This window comes from Typopeltis vanoorti, chromosome 1 (genome assembly GCF_054136105.1).
Source record: "Typopeltis vanoorti isolate ZY-2024b chromosome 1, IOZ_Tvanoo_1.0, whole genome shotgun sequence".
Lineage (NCBI taxonomy): Eukaryota > Metazoa > Arthropoda > Arachnida > Uropygi > Thelyphonidae > Typopeltis > Typopeltis vanoorti.
This window is the reverse complement of record NC_143549.1, coordinates 70,413,546-70,431,566: the sequence shown is the minus strand read 5'-3', so window position 1 is coordinate 70,431,566 and position 18,021 is coordinate 70,413,546. Positions and strand designations below refer to the sequence as shown.

At 36.6% G+C, this 18,021-nt stretch overlaps 1 protein-coding gene across 2 annotated transcripts in view; it reads left to right on the top strand.

The window, feature by feature from the left end:
* Su(var)3-9 (Suppressor of variegation 3-9) overlaps nt 1-18,021 on the top strand; it is a 230,416-nt gene that overhangs the window by 116,826 nt on the left and 95,569 nt on the right. The gene's annotated exons all lie outside the window — the stretch shown is intronic.

Genomic DNA, 18,021 nt, shown 5'->3' with positions numbered 1-18,021 from the left:
ACTTCAGCATGTATTTGTTTACATGCTGATATGTTGATACATAAACTTGACTGAGTTTTTTTTTAATGAAAAAATAAACATCGTATTTATAAAATCAGTATAAATATCTGAAATATGTGTTTTATTAATCTCACCCAACATTTGATGTAAACTTGTAATGTATTGATTTGGATTGACTAAGTTAAATACCTACAAACTCTGCTCTAGAGACCAAATATTGTTCAACTCATTTTCATGCCACTTCCAAGATTGGTTCATTTCATTAATAGTCTCTGTCAAAGTAATAATAAATTACGTTCTTTGCCTGAAATTATGAAGCTAGGATTTTGTTTGTATCTCAAAATCTTAAATTTTTATTTCTGGAGCTAGAAGAAAAGTCCTATTGTTGAAAATGGGACCCAAGGAATACCTCTTCCACAGCCATATCTTAACATTCATTATAGAAAATCCATCATCTATTTAAAATTGCCAACTTGCTTAAAATGATAACATCAGAGTAATCTTTAAGCCTGTTCTTTTCTTCTTTCTCAAAAGGACAGTAATCCCTTCTACAAACATCCAGGAATCTACATACTTCTTGTTTTGGGGTTTTCCTAAATAGGTCAGGCTTGCAGAAGCTTTAAAATAAGAAAGAAGGAATATCTTAGGGATTGGCTTATAACAGAGAAATAAAAAATCAAGGTTAACTTACTGCTCATCAAATGAGACATGGCCTCTGTGCCATGTCTCATTTGATGAGCATATCTTGAAGAAAACTTTCTTGATCATCAGATTAAAGAATTTAGTGCTATCATTCATTCGCATGGTTCATTCAGCAAAAACCAAGGACTGGAAATCGCTGATTAAATCACGTAACATATCTGACTTCAACTTTTCTGCCAACAGCTTCCAAACAATTCTAGAAAACAGATGATGCATGCCACACTTCGCTAGTTCCTTATGCTTCCTTTGTTAGAACTAGAACAGTTTTTCTGAGTTTTATGATAATTTGTATTTCTCTTGTCCGTATGATGTTTATTCACCCTGAAGAAGTCGCATGTCCCTTGTGGTGAAGCTAGTTTTTCTTTGCATGCGTTTTCATTTATCAATGACCAATAAAATTCCAATTCTGTTTATAATTATCGTTTATATTGGATTTATTTTTTGAAGTTTGATTTATGAGAAATCTATACTTCTGATAACACATTCTCTCAGCCCACCCTGGAATCATTTATTATCATTGATAACAAAAAACTTAGAGATAATGTTCATAACCTGTATTGAGTAAAGAGAACTGTATATTTTTAGGACGTAGAGACAAGATAGGAGAGGGTACTACTAATGATATCAGATGATTTGAGTCCACTTACAGGGAGGAAGCTATGGATGTATTACTAGTAACAATTTTTCATGTAGCAGTGAGTTTGAAGCTATCTGGTGTGAGTTACTCTAACAAGATCAAATACATGGTAGAGTGTTGTTACAGATCCAGAAGATCATTTGCTGGTGGTGATGTTGAAATACATCACTAAATCAAACTGATAGGTGCTAAATGAATAATCTTAAATGTGATTTAATTATCTGAACAGATAACACAGGCCTGCAATGCAAAAGTTGTCTGAGAAGTATCCGCATGTAGAGGCTTAAGTGCTGTGAAGACATCATGTTGGAGGCTTAATGGATTGTATACAGCACTCAGAAAGGATTAAAACAGAATTTAATACTTCCTATATATCATCTCAGTCACTGAGACATCTTTAGGGATTACAAAAAAAAACGAATGTAACATATACACAAATATCACACAATACTAAGCCCAACCACGTGGGTGACTCTAAAGTCCTATCTAGGTGGAGTGCCCTGTAAGGGCGGTTGTAGGTAGCCTGGAATGTAAGGTGTGATCTCTGATGATAAGTGTTTCCCAAATCTTAGAAAGCTTAATGCAACCATATTTATTAAGATTTGGTTGATTTCTGAGAGCTGTTGCTGATTCTAGAAATAGTCTCTCTTTTTTAAATTTGCTGTGGTGGAGCATGGTGGTTTTTCCCCATGAGACCCTGTGGGTTGTATCCAATACATGGTCAGCCAGGCTTGACTGACCATAGTCGTGGTTGCATATGTATGACTTGTGTTCCTCTAGACAGATGGTTGCTGATCTGCCTGTCTGTCCAAAGTACGCCAGTTTAAATTGGAGTTTATAAAGTACCGTGTCCAAAGGAACACGGTACTTTATAAACTCCAGGCACTGAGAGAGAGAGAGAAGGGAGCTGATCTTTTTTAGAATGGATAAAGGTAGCAAGTTTGCGATGGGGCTTAAATGCTATGTGTAGGTTGTACTTTTTTAAAATCTTGGCTATTTTTTCTGATGTGCCACGGATGTAGAGTATGGTGATGGCATTTCCAAACACTTTCTGAAGAGGAGACTGGAGAAGAATGGGAGAAGAACTGGTTATTTTTTTAATACTGTGATTGCTGTACGTTAAAAAACTTACTTAAAAAATTACCATCCTGGCCTCCGGACATTACGAAAAAACTCAAACCTTTCTGTTCCTCCTCCCCGAATATATGGTTTACCAAAAATCCACAAACCCAATTCCCCACTAAGACCTATAGTATATGCCACTAACACACCTTGCTGCAAACTGTCAAAACAGCTGGCCAACTCTCTGACCCCCCCCCCTCCCACTGGACTTTCCACATCCTATATAAAAAACTCGACCCATTTTAAAACCCTAAAACAAAAATCTAACCTTAAATAACACAGACATATTGGTAAGCTTTGACATCTCCTCATTGTTTACCAATATTCCCTTAATTGATACCTTAACACTCTTAGAAAACGTTTTTCCTTCTGACATCTTAGATCTCTTTTCCTTTACCATCAATTCTGGTTATTTTTCTTGGAAGAACAAAATCTACAGATTTTGTTCTTCCAAGAAATGCAGATGAGGGAACCGCCATGGGTTTCACCCCCCCCCCCCCTCACTCCCTCTTGCCAATTTTTATATGGAAAATTTTGAAAAAACGAGCCATAGACTCAGCCCCTCTCAAACCTTCTAACTGGCTAAGATATGTAGATGACGTGTTCTCTATTTGGCCTCATAGCCAAGACACATTAGACTCCTTCCTCAGTCACCTTAGCAGCCTACATCCAAGAATCCAGTTTATGATGGAAAAGGAAAAGAACAATTATTTACCCTTCATAGACACCTTAGTTACCCGCCTTCCTAACTGTACACTTTCCTTCACTGTATATAGAAAACTTACACACTCAAGCAGATACATTCACAAACTCTCCCACCACCATCCCTCTCAACAATATGGCATTATTAAAACTCTAACCAAGAGAGCCCACAATCTTTGTTCCAGTGGACCTGCCCTTACAACTCAACTTGACCATATATACAACACTTTCCTCTCCAATGGTTACAGCGATCACAGTATTAAAAAAATAATCAGTTCCTCCCCCCATTCCCCAGGCTCTTCTTCAGAAAGAGTTTGGAAGTGCCATCACCATACCCTACATCTGTGGCACATCAGAAAAAATACCCAAGATTTTAAAAATGTACAACCTACACACAGCATTTAAGCCTCACTGCAAACTTGCTACCTTATCCATTCTAAAAAAAGATCAGCTCCCTCCTCTCTCAGTGCCTGGAGTTTATAAAGTACCTTGTTCCTGTAAGCTGGCATACTTTGGATCAGCAGATCAGCAACCATCTGCCTGGAGGAACACAAGTCATACATCTGCAACCATGACTATGGTTAGTCAGGCCTGGATGACCATGTCTTGGATACAATCCACAGGATCTCATGGAAAAAACCACCCTGCTCCACCACAGCAAATTCAAAAAAGAGAGAGACTATTTTTAGAATCAGCAGCGGCTCTCAGAAATCAACCAAATCTTAATAAATACGGTTGCATTAAGCTTCCTAAGATTTGGGAAACACTTATCATCAGAGATCCCATTTTACATTCCAGGTTACCTACAACCGCCCTTAGAGGGCACACCATCCACGTGGTTGGGCTTAGTATTATGTGATATTTCTGTATATGTTACATTAGTTTTTTGTAATATCCCTGAAGATGTCTCAGTGACTGAGATGAAATATAGGAAGTATTAAATTCTGGTTAAGGGGTGCTTAAGGGTCAAAGCTGTATAACTGAGAGGAGACCTCCACATAGCCTTTAAAGGAATGCGGAGAATCGACCAGGGCTTCTGACCTAATGTCCAATCCTCACCTTCTCGTGGTGCACCCTGTTGGGTATCTACTTTGATACTGAACGAACGAGGATGGGCTGGCAATTTGGGATTTAGCCGACCAAATTGTATTCTTATTGGTTAAACCAAAATAAAAAATGATGGTACAACATGACAAAATTTCATGCCGGCTGGGGCGTCGCCCGGTTAAACAAGGCCCCCGTTGTTTTCGCCAGGGAACCAGGGCGAACAGCGAAAAGTCAGCTACTGGAACAAATCTGAAAACAAACCCCAACTCAACATCACCAGAGTTAAAGATCGGTACTATCAACGTAAGAAGCCTGAATGGCAAAGAAATGGAGCTAGCTGAGGAATTAGATAAGTACCAGATCGACATAATAGGGGTGACTGAAACAAAAAAGACCAAAACTGGTGAGATCTTTCTGAGCAATAAATACAAAATGTTATATTCAGGCAATAACAATCAAGGAAAAGAAGGAGTAGCCATAGTATTCAACACAAAATACGAGGCTAATCTTCTTGAATGGCAGTCAGTCTCAAGTAGAGTAATGTGGGCAAATATGAGAATGGGGAACTGGACAATGAGACTTATTTGTGCCTATGGTCCCACAGAAGGTTCTACTAAGGTAGAAGTGGAGGAATTTTTTGAGGCTTTAGAAAAAGCAACTGACACAATGAAAAAGGAAACGTTGGTCCTTGTTGGGGATCTAAATAGTAGAGTAGGAAATGATTGTGAGACATACAAAAATATTTTGGGAAAATTTGGAGAAAAGAGCAAAGCTAATAATAATGGCAAATATCTGTTGGATTTCTGCTCAGGACATGGACTGGTTATTACTAACACCATGTTCCAACATAAAAATGTGCACAAATTCACATGGAGAGAAGAGGCAAGGAATAAGAAAAGTCTCATTGACTATGTTATTGTTGATAGTGATGTTTTCTCCCTGGTGCAGGACACCAGAGTGTACAGAGGATTTGAAATCGGAAGTGATCACTATTTAGTCTTGAGCAGGATAAAATTGAATTTCATATTGAAAAGAATAACATGTAAGAAAGTTTTAAAGCGAATAAAAGTTGAGCAGCTCTCAGATGTAAACTGTAGACTAAAATACAGAAATATTATTGAAAAGAAAATGAAAGAGTTTGAGAACAGGAATCAAACCTTGGAGATTCAGTGGCAAACTCTGAAGGAAACATTGATTGATTCTGCCAGAGAGGCATGTGGTGAGGTTGTGTGCAAAGATAAAAAAATCAGAACTCCCTGGTGGACACAGGAAGTTAAAGAGGCAGTGAAGGAAAAGAAGAAAGCATATCAAAAGTTCCTGGCAAATAAGTCAGCTTTTACTCTTACAGAATACAGAGACAAATGTAAGAAAGCTAAACAGTGTGTAAAACTAGCTAAACAAAAGTCATGGGAGGACTTTGGCAAGAATATAGAAAATAAATATCAAGAAGGTGGCAAAATATTCTGGAGGTTGTTGAAGAAGCTTAGGAATGGAGGAAAGAGTGCTGTAAAAGGAATTAGAGATGATAAAGGTGAAATGAAAACAGGAGAAAAAGATATCCTTGAAGTATGGAGTAATTACTTTGAAAAACTGCTAAATGAAACAAGCAGTGATGACAGCATAGTGATAAAAAACACTGACCAGGCATGCAGTCAGGAATACATATCCATACTTGAAGTAGAAAAAGCCATCAAAGGCTTGAAATGTGGAAAGGCAGCAGGAGTAGATGATATTCGACCAGAAATGCTGAAGTATGGTGGTATAAGAGTCTTACAGTGGCTGCACTGCATAGTTCAGAAAGCCTGGACAGAGGGACGAATTCCCGATGATTGGAGTAGAGCTCTCATAGTACCCATATATAAAAAGGGAAATAAAACTGAATGTGAGAATTACAGATATATTTCCCTACTGAGTGTTCCTGGCAAGATCTATACAAGTATACTTGAGAAACGGTTGAGAAGAATTGTGGAAGAAAAGCTTGGTGAAGAACAAGCTGGATTCAGGCCAAATAGAGGCTGTCAGGATCAGATCTTCACTTTACGACAAATAGTCGAGAAAGCATGGGAATATAACAAAGATCTGTATTTAAGTTTTGTCGATTTGGAAAAGGAATATGACAAGGTGCCAAGAGAGAAGCTATTCAATACGCTGCGGTTATATGGTGTCAATGGGGCATTATATCAAGCAATACTTAGTCTTTATTTGAGTTGTGAGTCAGCAGTTAGAATTGAAGGAAGTACAGGAAGATGGTTTAATGTTAAATCTGGTGTGAGACAAGGATGTACATTATCCCCTCTGTTATTCATTATCTATATGGATCACATTATGAAGGAATGTGGTATTAAACCTGATATCAAAATTGGAGATGTTACTGTCAGCTCTTTGCTTTATGCGGATGATGTTATACTTCTAAATAAATCCGCTACAAGTCTGCAAGATTCTCTGACTAAATTGAATAGCTGTTGTAATAGATATGGTATGAAGGTCAGCAATAAAAAGACAAAGACCCTGAAAATAGGCAGAATCATTGAAAATGTCAACTGTGTTGTGAATGGAGAACCTGTGGAACAAGTAAAACATTTCAGCTACTTAGGCACAATTTTTACTGAAGATGGTAAACTAAATATAGAAATAGACAACAGAATCAGCAAAGCTGGTATCGTGGGAAGTCAATTGAATAAATTCATATGGAATAAGAAAGAAATTAGTCGGAACACTAAATTAGCTGTATACAAGACTGTGTTCAAACCAATTTTAACTTATGGATCTGAGAGCTGGGTCAGAAGTAAAACACTTGACCAAAGTCTAGAGACCGCAGATATGAGAGTCCTGAGAAAGATTAGAGGTGTGAACAGATGGCATCAATGGCAATATCATATTGAAAATGAGGATATTAGGAAAGAACTTGACATTGTCAGCATCCAGGAATGCGTTAGCAGAGCTAATCTCAGGTGGTATGGTCACTTAAATAGAATGGGAGAGGAAAGATTAGCAAAACAAGTGTTCTCTGCCAGGTTGGCAGGAAAACGACCCAGAGGAAGACCAAGATATAGGTGGATTGATACGGTACAAAGTGCCTTAGACGATAGAAATATAAGATCTGATAATGTTGGAGTCTTGACAAGTAACAGACTGATTTGGAGGAAAATTGTAGATAGGAAGTTAGTAATGATGTAATTTTTTCATGTAGTACTGTCATATCCTGTACACCCCCTTGAGGGTACATGGCAGGAATTTGATGATGATGATGATAAATTCTGGTTTAATCCTTTCTGAGTGCTGTATACAATCCATTAAGCTTCCAACATGTTGCCTGAGAAGTAATAATTATTCTTATAGATTTTTAGGTTCTGAGTTCAGAAAAAATAGTAAGAAAATTCCATCACCCACTAATTTTACCCAATTTCTAATTTTATCGTTTTTATTAGTAGTATTTGGATTTAAATTCAGTGCATTGGTATATATTTAAATTCAGTGCATTGGTATATTCTCCTTTATTTAAGTTAATTAGTTGTATAAGTGCCTTTTTATGGTAAATAAAGAAAATTTCACGAAACTTCTCATTCTTAACAAATGAGAGGGAGGGAGGAATGCAGATAATGGTGTAGGTGGCTAGTTTGAATCTGAATCACCAAGATAATGGATGATTTCCTGTTGTTACAGACACATTTTCTTGTGTGATTTTTTTGTTGAATTTCAGTCATGATAGTGGCTCACCTGAACTTTTTTCACAGACCGATTTAAATGACTTGGTCAGATTTGGGTCTTCCTAAGGAAACTGCAGAACTGCTGGGCTTGAGACTAAATGAAAAGAATTTGTTAGCACCTGGCACTTCTTTCTCATTTTCGATATAGAGAAAGAGATTTTCTTCCTTACTTTTCAGAGGAAGGTGATTTAGTTTACTGTAGCTATATTCCTGGACTGATAAGCAAATTCAACATAAAATATTAAGTCATCGATTGGAGGTTGTTTATCGATTCCTCAAAAAAGAAGCCTCAAAAGTTGTGCTTCTCCATAATTACAATAAGTATGCTTCAGTACCAGTAGCATTCCATGTATTTGAAAGAACAATACGAAAATTTAGCCTTCATTCTCAGCAGACTTAAGTACAATGATCATGGATGAACAGTTTGCGGTAATCTTAAAGTCATATCTATGATTTTGGGACAAAGAGGATACACCAAATAGTCGTGCTTTTTGTGTGAGTAGGACAGCCAAGATCGATAGCAACATTGGATCAAGAGGTGAATGGCCAGAAAGAGTCATATTAGAACTTGGAAGTAAAAATGTGTTACACGAAACTTTGTTTGCTCGGGAAAAAATCCTTTTACCTCTGCTTCACATAAAGCTGGGATTGACGAAGCAATTTGTCAAGGCTTTGTCGAAAGAAGGAGAGAGTTTTAAATACATTTGTGCAAAATTTCTTTGATTATCTACAGCAAAATTGAAAGAAGGTATTTTTATCAGTCCAGACATCAGTAAACTAATGAAGGATAAACTGAAGAAAAAAATGGTAACTGTTGAAAAAGAAGCGTAAAAAGCTTTGAAAGAGGTCAAATTTTTAGGAAATCACAAGGATCCCAACTATAAAATGATTGTGGAAGACATGCTACAGAAATTCATGGATTTGGTTGCTCCATGAGCTTAAAAGTGCGCTTTCTCAACTCTGATTTAGACTACTTTCCTGAGAATCTGGGAACTGAGCGAAGAACAAGGAGAGCAATTCCACTAAGACATCAAGGAGGTGGAAAGAAGGTATCAGAGGAGGTGGAATGTCAACATGATGGCAGACTATTGCTGGATGTTGCACAGAAATGATCTGGGAAAAGAATTCCACAGAAAAAGTTCAAAAAGAAGCTTTGAAGGAAAAAGAAAAAGCCACCACAATGAAATATAAAGTATGTACTAAAGATTAATTAATCTTTAATTACTTTAATTAAAAAACTTTTTTCCAATACTTTCATTCCAAAAATGTTTATGGAAAATTTTAAATGCTGTTATTTTACTTAATATAATGCATTTTTAAAGCTATTTTACTGTAATATTGAGATCCATTTTGTAAAAAAAATCCTTACGTGATAGAGAAAAATGGAAGAGATATTTGAAATCAGCAGTCAAAAAAAATCGGAAACAGTTAATAGTTTCCAGACAACTTTTCATGACTCGAATTTTGCAGGCCTGTGTAATTAAAGTCACAGTGAAATCTCATGAGAAGAATGAAACCGAATTTATGAGCTGTTGCAAAACAACTTCCTCAAGCAGCATGTAACAAAAGGAACTGTAGGTCAAAAAGTGTTGGATCTTGATTATAGTGTTGTAGGAGATTCCACTTATGATCTGCCTCTGGGAGGTGGCATTGATCTTACTTTACTAACCTGGGAAATCATCTGAGAATATGGATGTTCCATTCATAAAAGATTACATGCTGAACTTTAAATCAGAAAATTATGAAGGGGTATTTGTGGAACTACAAGGCAGGTGATTATGACATGCTTAAGAAGAAGTTTAAATCTGTACCATGGCATAAAACACTGGAAGGTTTTATGCCATGTTAGTAGTGCATGGGATATGGTTAAGGGTCGTCTAGAGCAGCGTTTCTCAAACTTTTCCTATGACAGAACACTTCACAAATCCTGATATTTTAACGGAACACCTTGGTTAGAGTTGAGTATCATCGGTCTCTTCTACATGCTATCGTATTCAATATAAAGTTCAGTGCACACTATCGCCGCAGCAGGCTGTATCGCATTGCAATAAATGCTACAGCTCACACTGTAGGCGTCACAGGCCGAAGTGCATTGCATTGACCTTGCTTGTGACCTCGCATTTCCTAGAATAGATACCTCCGTACTTCACCTGTGCTTGGGGGTGTTGACAACTGCAGATGGCTGTCAAGGCCAGCACGCACTGGCCTTAATAGCACAATCCACATGCAAAGTGAGGATCGCCTGATTTTCAAACTTGTTTGAACTTGTCGCAGCAGTTAAAACCATCCCAAACTCATATTAATTTTGATAATTTTTCACGGAACACTTATTCACTTTCCGCAGAACATCAGTGTTCCACAGAACTTAGTTTGGGAAAAACTGATCTAGAGGAAGCAGTATTAACTTACCTATGGTAAGGAGGGGAAATTGCAAGAGTTAGATGGATGAGTAATATCATTAAGCATGAACTGCAGAAGAAGAAGAAAATGTTGTGGAGGGTATATAAAGAGAAAGGTGACCAGCATGCAAGGTTAAGGAAGGCAAAATCAGACTATGAGAAGAATCTAGCCAAGCAAGCTAAAGGAAATCCCAAAGAGTTGTTTCGTTATGTGGCAAGTAAGAGGAAGAATGAGTATGGAAGATTAACATTAATGAGTGATGATGGTCACGAGGAGACAGAAGCAGATAAACTAGTTAAGTTACTGATATCACAAAGGTATATCATCCTAGTAAGGTTACTGCTTTAACCTGTGTTCCCAAATTACTGTGACAGACAGTAATTTGGGAACAGAGGCAGATGAATTGGAGGTGCTTAGGATATTGCAGAATCTCAACATAAATACAGCTGTGGGATTAGATGGGATATCAGCTAGGGTTTTGCGAGAAGGTGTGAGGAAAGTGACAATGCCTTCGACTAGGCTCTTTAATTCTTTCATTTAAGTCTCAGCTCTGGTAGAGTTCCGAGGAGTGGAAAGAGGGCAAAATAATTTCATTACATAAGGGAAGTTCTAAGATTGCAGTAGCAAATTATAGACCAATTAGTATCTCAGTCGCGGTGGTAAAAGTGCTAGAAAAATTGGTCAAAAACAGAGTTCAAGAATGGGTAGATAAAAATATGATGCTATATGAGGGTCAGCATGGTTTTGTAATTTACTAACTTTTTATAATAGAAGTAGCCCCCCCCGGGTTCCGGACTGGTAGGCCGGTTCTCCTTGAATTCAGATGACTCGAATTTTGAAGACTCAACACTCAGGGTAGCCCCTGAATTTCAAAACGTTTCAAAAAAAGGCTTATAATTTTATATTATAGTGTAGATAACAGCTGAGTTGGATAAAGAAAATGGCTATGCGATGATTTTGCTGGATTTTGCAAAGGCATTTGACAGAATACAACATGGAACTTTGTTATGCAAATTAGAACAAATGGGGATGAGCATGACACTGGTTAAGTGGATGAGAGGGTGGCTGCTGGACAGATATCAAAAAGTGGTATATGGAGGGTGTATATATATATATATATATATATATATATATTTTTTTTTTGCGCCTTGATTCTATATATATATATCGTCGTCGTCTGGTAGCATCCTCTAGCAAGAGGGTTGCAGCAGATGAGCAGCTCTTCTCCATTTCTCTCTGTCTGTCGCTTCCATCATTCTTAAACCAGTCCATTCCACGATGTCATTAAACCACTCTCTAGTTGGTCTTCCACGTCTTCTCTTCCCCTCAACTATAGTTCTTGTCAGGTGTCCCGAAGAACCTCTCAGAAGATGTCCTGCAAATCTAGTCTTTCTTTGCATAATATTGTTTAACAGTGTTCTTTCCATCCCAACTCGTCTTAAAACTTCTTGATTTGATATTCTTTCTGTATAGCTAATCTTTTCCATCTTTCTATAACACCACATTTCCAATGCATTAATTCTTTCCATATCTCTCTTTCTTAGTGTCCATGACTCACTTCCATAACTTGCAATACTCCAAACTGTTGCTTTAACTATTCCAATTCTAATGCCTATTTTAGTGTTCTTGTTTATTAAAATTCTCTTCATTTCCATAAATGCCGATTTAGCTTTGCCTATTCTATTTCTAATGTCCAACTCTGAAGTTCCTTTCTCTGAGATCCAGCTACCTAAATATTGAAATCTTTCCACTTCTAAAATCTTTCCTCTACATCTTATTTTTACATTATCTCCTATTTTTCTACCCATTATCATTATCTTGGTCTTTTTTGTGTTAATTCTTAGTCCATGCTCTTTACAAGAGTTTTCAATTCTTTGAATAATTTGTTGTAACCCATTTTCACTTTCTGCCATCACTACTACATCATCCGCATATCTTAAGTTATTAATGATTCTTCCGTTTATTTTTATTCCTCCTTCTACATCCTCAAGCGCCTCTCTAAACATTTGTTCACTATAAAAGTTAAACAATAATGGCGATAATTTGCATCCTTGTCTGACTCCTCTCTCCACCGGGAATTCTCCTGTTTCCTCTCCATTTACACATACTGATGCTATTTGTGACCAATATAATCTCTTTAAAATTTCCAAGTCATAAGAGTCAATATCAGTATTTTCTAGAATGTCAAAAAGCCTTTCATGTTTCACTGTATCAAATGCCTTTTCAAAATCTAGAAATCCCAAAAACAACTTTCCACCATGGTTTAGTGTTTTCTCCCCAATAATTCTTAGACAAATTATAGCCTCTCTAGTTCCTCTGTTGGTTCTGAATCCAAACTGTTCCTCATTCATTTCTTTTTCTATTTTATTCCTAATTCTCTCTAAAATTATTTGCACCAGAATTTTTGCTGTGTGAGTTATAAGACTTATCGTTCTAAAATTGTTACAGTCTAAAACTCCCGTCTTTTTTTGGAATGGGGATAAAAATTGATCTTCTAAACTCCTCTGGTAATTCTTGTCCTTCATAAATTCCGTTAATAATTTGCCATAACACTTCCATACCTTTTTCACCTATATTCCTTATAAGTTCTATCTGTATACCATCTATTCCAGGGGATTTTCCTTCTTTCATCTTTTGAATTGCTAGATTCAATTCCTCCCTTATGATTACTCAATTATATATATATATATATATAGAATTGAGACGAAAACAGGTGACCAGTGATGTGTGCCACATGGTTCAGTGCTGGGACCATATAGGAAATAACTTGAAGGGAAATATTCAGTAGTTAGTGGATGATACGAAATTAGATAGAGAATAGTTAATCAAGGTGATGTGGAGAGCTTGCAGGATGATTTAAATAGGGTGTCAGTTTAATGTTGAGAAATTTAAAGTTATGCATTTTGGGATAAATAGATTACAAGTTGTGTATCACATTGATGGCACACTTGACTCCAGGAAATAGATGAAGCTAGATTTAGGAGTGGTGGTAAAATTTAGAGGATATATAGCTAAGGGTGCTAAGATAGCCCATAAGATTAGTTGGATGAAGAACACATTAACAAGTAGAGATAAGGAAGTTGTTATTTCTCTTTATAAGACCTTGATATGTGCCCACATTTGGATTACTGTGCTCAATTCTGGTCCCCTGGATTTCATGGGGTTGAGGAAACAGTAGAGAGGTTTCAGAGACAAGTGACCAAGTGTGAGTAGCCTGTGGAATGTGCCCTATGAGGTCAGATCGAAGGTGTGTGGATTGCAGAAGTTGGTTATAGGAGAAAAAGATTGAATATGATAGAAACATTTAAGTTGCTTAAAGGATTTTATAGGATAGATGCAGGGGAAATGTTTCAGCATTTGGCTAGAGCGACTAGAACGAGGGATCACTGGAAGTTGAGTAAAGGTGTGGTTAGTAGGGGTGTGAGGACTAAATTTTTTGCTTAATTCTGAATGAGTGGAATGGGTTTGCCAGAGTCAGTTGTGTGACTGATTTGCCTGTTAATGACCTCAAGGAGAGGTATGATAGATTGTGTAAATAGATTGGGTTTCCCGCGATAGGTCTTCGGACTCTATGGAGGTGTCCGTACAATAATAATAATGATAAGTTTGTTCCTGTGGTGTTGGTTGCTAGATGGAAAAGATATTGGCAGCACATAGAAGCATTTAAAAAATAATTAAATGCAAAATTAGAAAGTGTTTTTAGAATTCAAAGAATGAATAGATAAGGAGTGAAATAGATATGCAATCTAAGTGGGAGATTCTTAAGTAAAATTCTCTAGAAGGAATACCATGTGCTTAAGAACAATACCAGCTAGGAAAATAAGGTACAAGCCAGAATAGTTACAATTATTGTACAGAAAGCTTGGTCTGTATGAAATGAAATTGGCTCTGCAAGAAATCTGGCAATTTCTGAACAGAAATTAGCTCTGATATTGTTGACATAATGACTGTCTATTTTGTGAAGAGTTATCAACCTGGTGATATAGGTAAAGTCAAACCTAATGCCATCTTCACTGGATGAAGAAACTTCGTCTGACCTGGTTGCATCTTTGAAGTTTATTTGCATAAATCTGACTTTGAACTCGCATTAGACAAATTCCTATACATAATTCTCATGTGCAGTTTCATCATCATCGTCATCAAATTCCTGATATATGTATATACCATCAGGGGTACAGTATCTGATGATAGTACTAAACGAAAAGGTCATCATTACTAACTTCCTATCAACAATTTTCCTCCAGATTAGCTGTCAACATTCCATTATTATCATATCTTATATTTCTGTCATCTAAGGCACTTTTTACTATATCAATCCACCTATATCTTGTTCTTCCTATGGATCATTTTCCTGGCAAAGAACACTTCTTTAACTAATCTTCCCTTTCCCATTGTGTTTAAGTGGCCATACCACCTGAGATTAGCTCTGCTAACACATTCCTGAATGCTACCAATTTCCAGTTCTCTATTATTATCCTAATTTTTAATGTGATATTGTCATGATGCCACCTGTTCAGTACCCTAATCTTTCTGAGGACTCATATCTGTGGTCTCTAGTCTTTGATCAAGAGTTTTATTTCTATCCCTGCTCTCAGATCCATAAGTTACAATTGGTTCGAACACTGTCTTGTATACAACTAGTTTAGAGATTTGACTAATCTCTCTCTTATTCCATATAAATTTATTCAGTTGACTTCTTATCATATCAGCTTTGGTAATTTTGCTGTCTAATTTGTCATCTTCACTAAATAGCTGAAATGTTTTACTTGTTCTATTATGTATTACCCTTTTTTATTATCCTTTTTATAGATAGGTATTTATGAAAGTTTTATTCCAGTCAACCAGAATTTGATTGTGACAGGTTTTCTGATGACAATTTCCACAAAAATGGAGAGTACACTGTCATGCTACTGGCAAAGTATATGTTGCAAGTTGCTTTGTTCCTTTTTTGTTCTTTGATTTTTTAGTTTATAAACTTTCTAATTCATCCTCATCATCAAATACCTGATATATACCATCAAGGAGTGTACAGGATATGAAAGTAATACATGAAAAATTACATCATTACCTCCTATCTACAATTTTCCTCCAAATCAGTCTGTAACCAGTCAAGACTCCAACATTTTCAGATCTCAGATCTCATATTTTTTTCTTCTAAGGCACTTTTTACTGTCAATCAAGATATAGGTGTATCAATCCACCTATATCTTGGTCTACCTCTGGATCTTTTTCCTACCACCCTCGCAGAGAACACTTGTTTTGCTAATCTTTCCTCTCCCATTCTGTTTAAATGACCAGCTAATTTAGTATTTTGGATAATTTCTCTCTTATTCAATTGACTTCCTACCATATCAGCTTTGTTGATTCTGTTGTCTATTTCTATATTTAATTTGTCATCTTCACTAAAAATCGTGCCGAAGTAGCTGAAATGTTTTACTTGTTCTACAGGTTCTCCATTCACAACACAGTTGACATTTTCAGCAATTCTGCCTATTTTCGTTGTCTTTGTCTTTTTATTGCTGACATCAACATCTCCAATTTTGATTCATGTTTAATAACACTTACTTTCATAATGTGATCCATATAGATAATGAATAACAGAGGGGGGGGGGGTAATGTACATCCTTGTCTCACACCAGATTTAACATTAAACCATCTTCCTGTACTTCCTTCAATTCTAACTGCCGACTTACAACTCAAATACAGACCAAGTATTGCTTGATATAATGCCCCATTGACACCATATAACTGTAGCATATTGAATAGCTTCTCTCTTGGCACCTTGTCATATGCCTTTTCCAGATCAACAAAACTTAAATACAGACGTTTGTTATATTCCCATGATTTCTCCACTATTTGTCGTAAAGTGAAGATCTGATCCTGACAGCCTCAATTTGGCCTGAATCCAGCTTGTTCTTCATCAAGCTTTTCTTCCACAATTCTTCTCAACCGTTTCTCAAGTATACTTGCATAAATCTTACCAGTAACACTCAGTAGGCAAATACCTCTGAAATTCTCACATTCAGTTTTATTTCCCCTTTTATATATGGGTACTATGAGAGCTCTACTCCAATCATCTGGAATTTGTCCCTCTGTCCAGGCATTCTGCACTGTGCAGTGCAGACTTTTTGTAAGACTTTTATACTACCATACTTCAGCATTTCTGGTCGAATATCATCTATTCCTGCTGTCTTTCCACATTTCAAGCCTTTGATGGCTTTTTCTATTTCAAGTATGGATATGTATTCCTGACTGTATACCTGTTGAGTCTCTTTTACCACTGTGCTATCACTGCTTTTTTCATTTAGCAATTTTTCAAAGTAATTACTCCATACTTCAAGGATATCTTTTTCTTCCATTTTCATGTCACATTTATCATATCTAACTCCTTTTTCAGCACTCTGTTCTCCATTTCTGAGCTTGTATAACAACTAACAGAATATCTTGCCATATTCTTGATATTTATTTTCTATGTTTTTGCCAAAATTCTCCCATGACTTTTGTTTAGCTAGTTTTACACAGTGTTTAGCTTTCTTACATTTGTCTCTGTAATCTCTGAGGGCACAAGCTGATTTATTTGCTAGGAACTTTTGATATGATTTATTCTTTTCTTTCACTGCCTCTTTAACTTCCTGTGTCCACCATGGAGTTCTAATTTTTCATGCCTCTCTAGCTGAATCATCAGGGTTTCTTCTAGGCCTGCCACTGAATCTCCAAGGTTTGTTCCTGTACTTGAACTTTTTTATTTTTTCTTCAATAATCTTTGTGAATTTAATCTACAGTTTACATCTGAGAGCTGCTCAACTTTTATTCGCTTTAAAACTTTCTTACATGTTATTGTTTTCAATATGAAATTCAATTTTATCCTGCTCAAGACTAAATTGATCACTTCCAATTTCAAATCCTCTGTATACATTCTGGTGTCCTGCACCTGGGAGAAAATATCACTATCAACAATAACATAGTCAATGAGACTTTTCTTATTCCTTGCCTCTTCTCTCCATGTGAATTTGTGCACATTTTTATGTTGGAACATGGTGTTAGTAATAACCAGGCCATGTCCTGAGCAGAAATCCAACAGATATTTGCCATTATTATTAGCTTTGCTCTTTTCTCCAAATTTTACCAGAATAATTTTGTATGTCTGACAATCATTTCCTATTCTGCTATTTAGATCCCCAACAAGGACCAGGCTTTTCCTTTTTCATTGTGCTGTTGTTTTTTCTAAAGCCTCAAAAAATTCCCCCACTTCTACCTTATTTGAACCTTCTGTGGGACCATAGGCAGAAATAAGTCTCATTGTCCAGTTCCCCATTCTGATATTTGCCCACATCACTCTACTTGAGACTGCCTGCCATTCAAGAAGATTAGCCTCGTATTTTGTGTTGAATACTATGGCTACTCCTTCTTTTTCTTGATTGTCATTGCCTGAATATAACATTTTGTATTTATTGTTCAGAAACATCTCACCAGTTTTTGTCTTCTTTGTTTCAGTCACCCCAATTATGTTGATCTGGTACTTATCTAATTCCTTAGGTAACTCCATTTCTTTGCCATTCAGACTTCTTATGTTGATAGTACCGATCTTTAACTCTGGTGATGTTGAGTTGGGGTGTGTTTTCAGATTTGTTCCAGTAGCTGACTTTTCGCTGTTCTCCCTGGTTTCCTGGTGAAAACAAAGGGGGTCTTGTTTAACTGGACAAT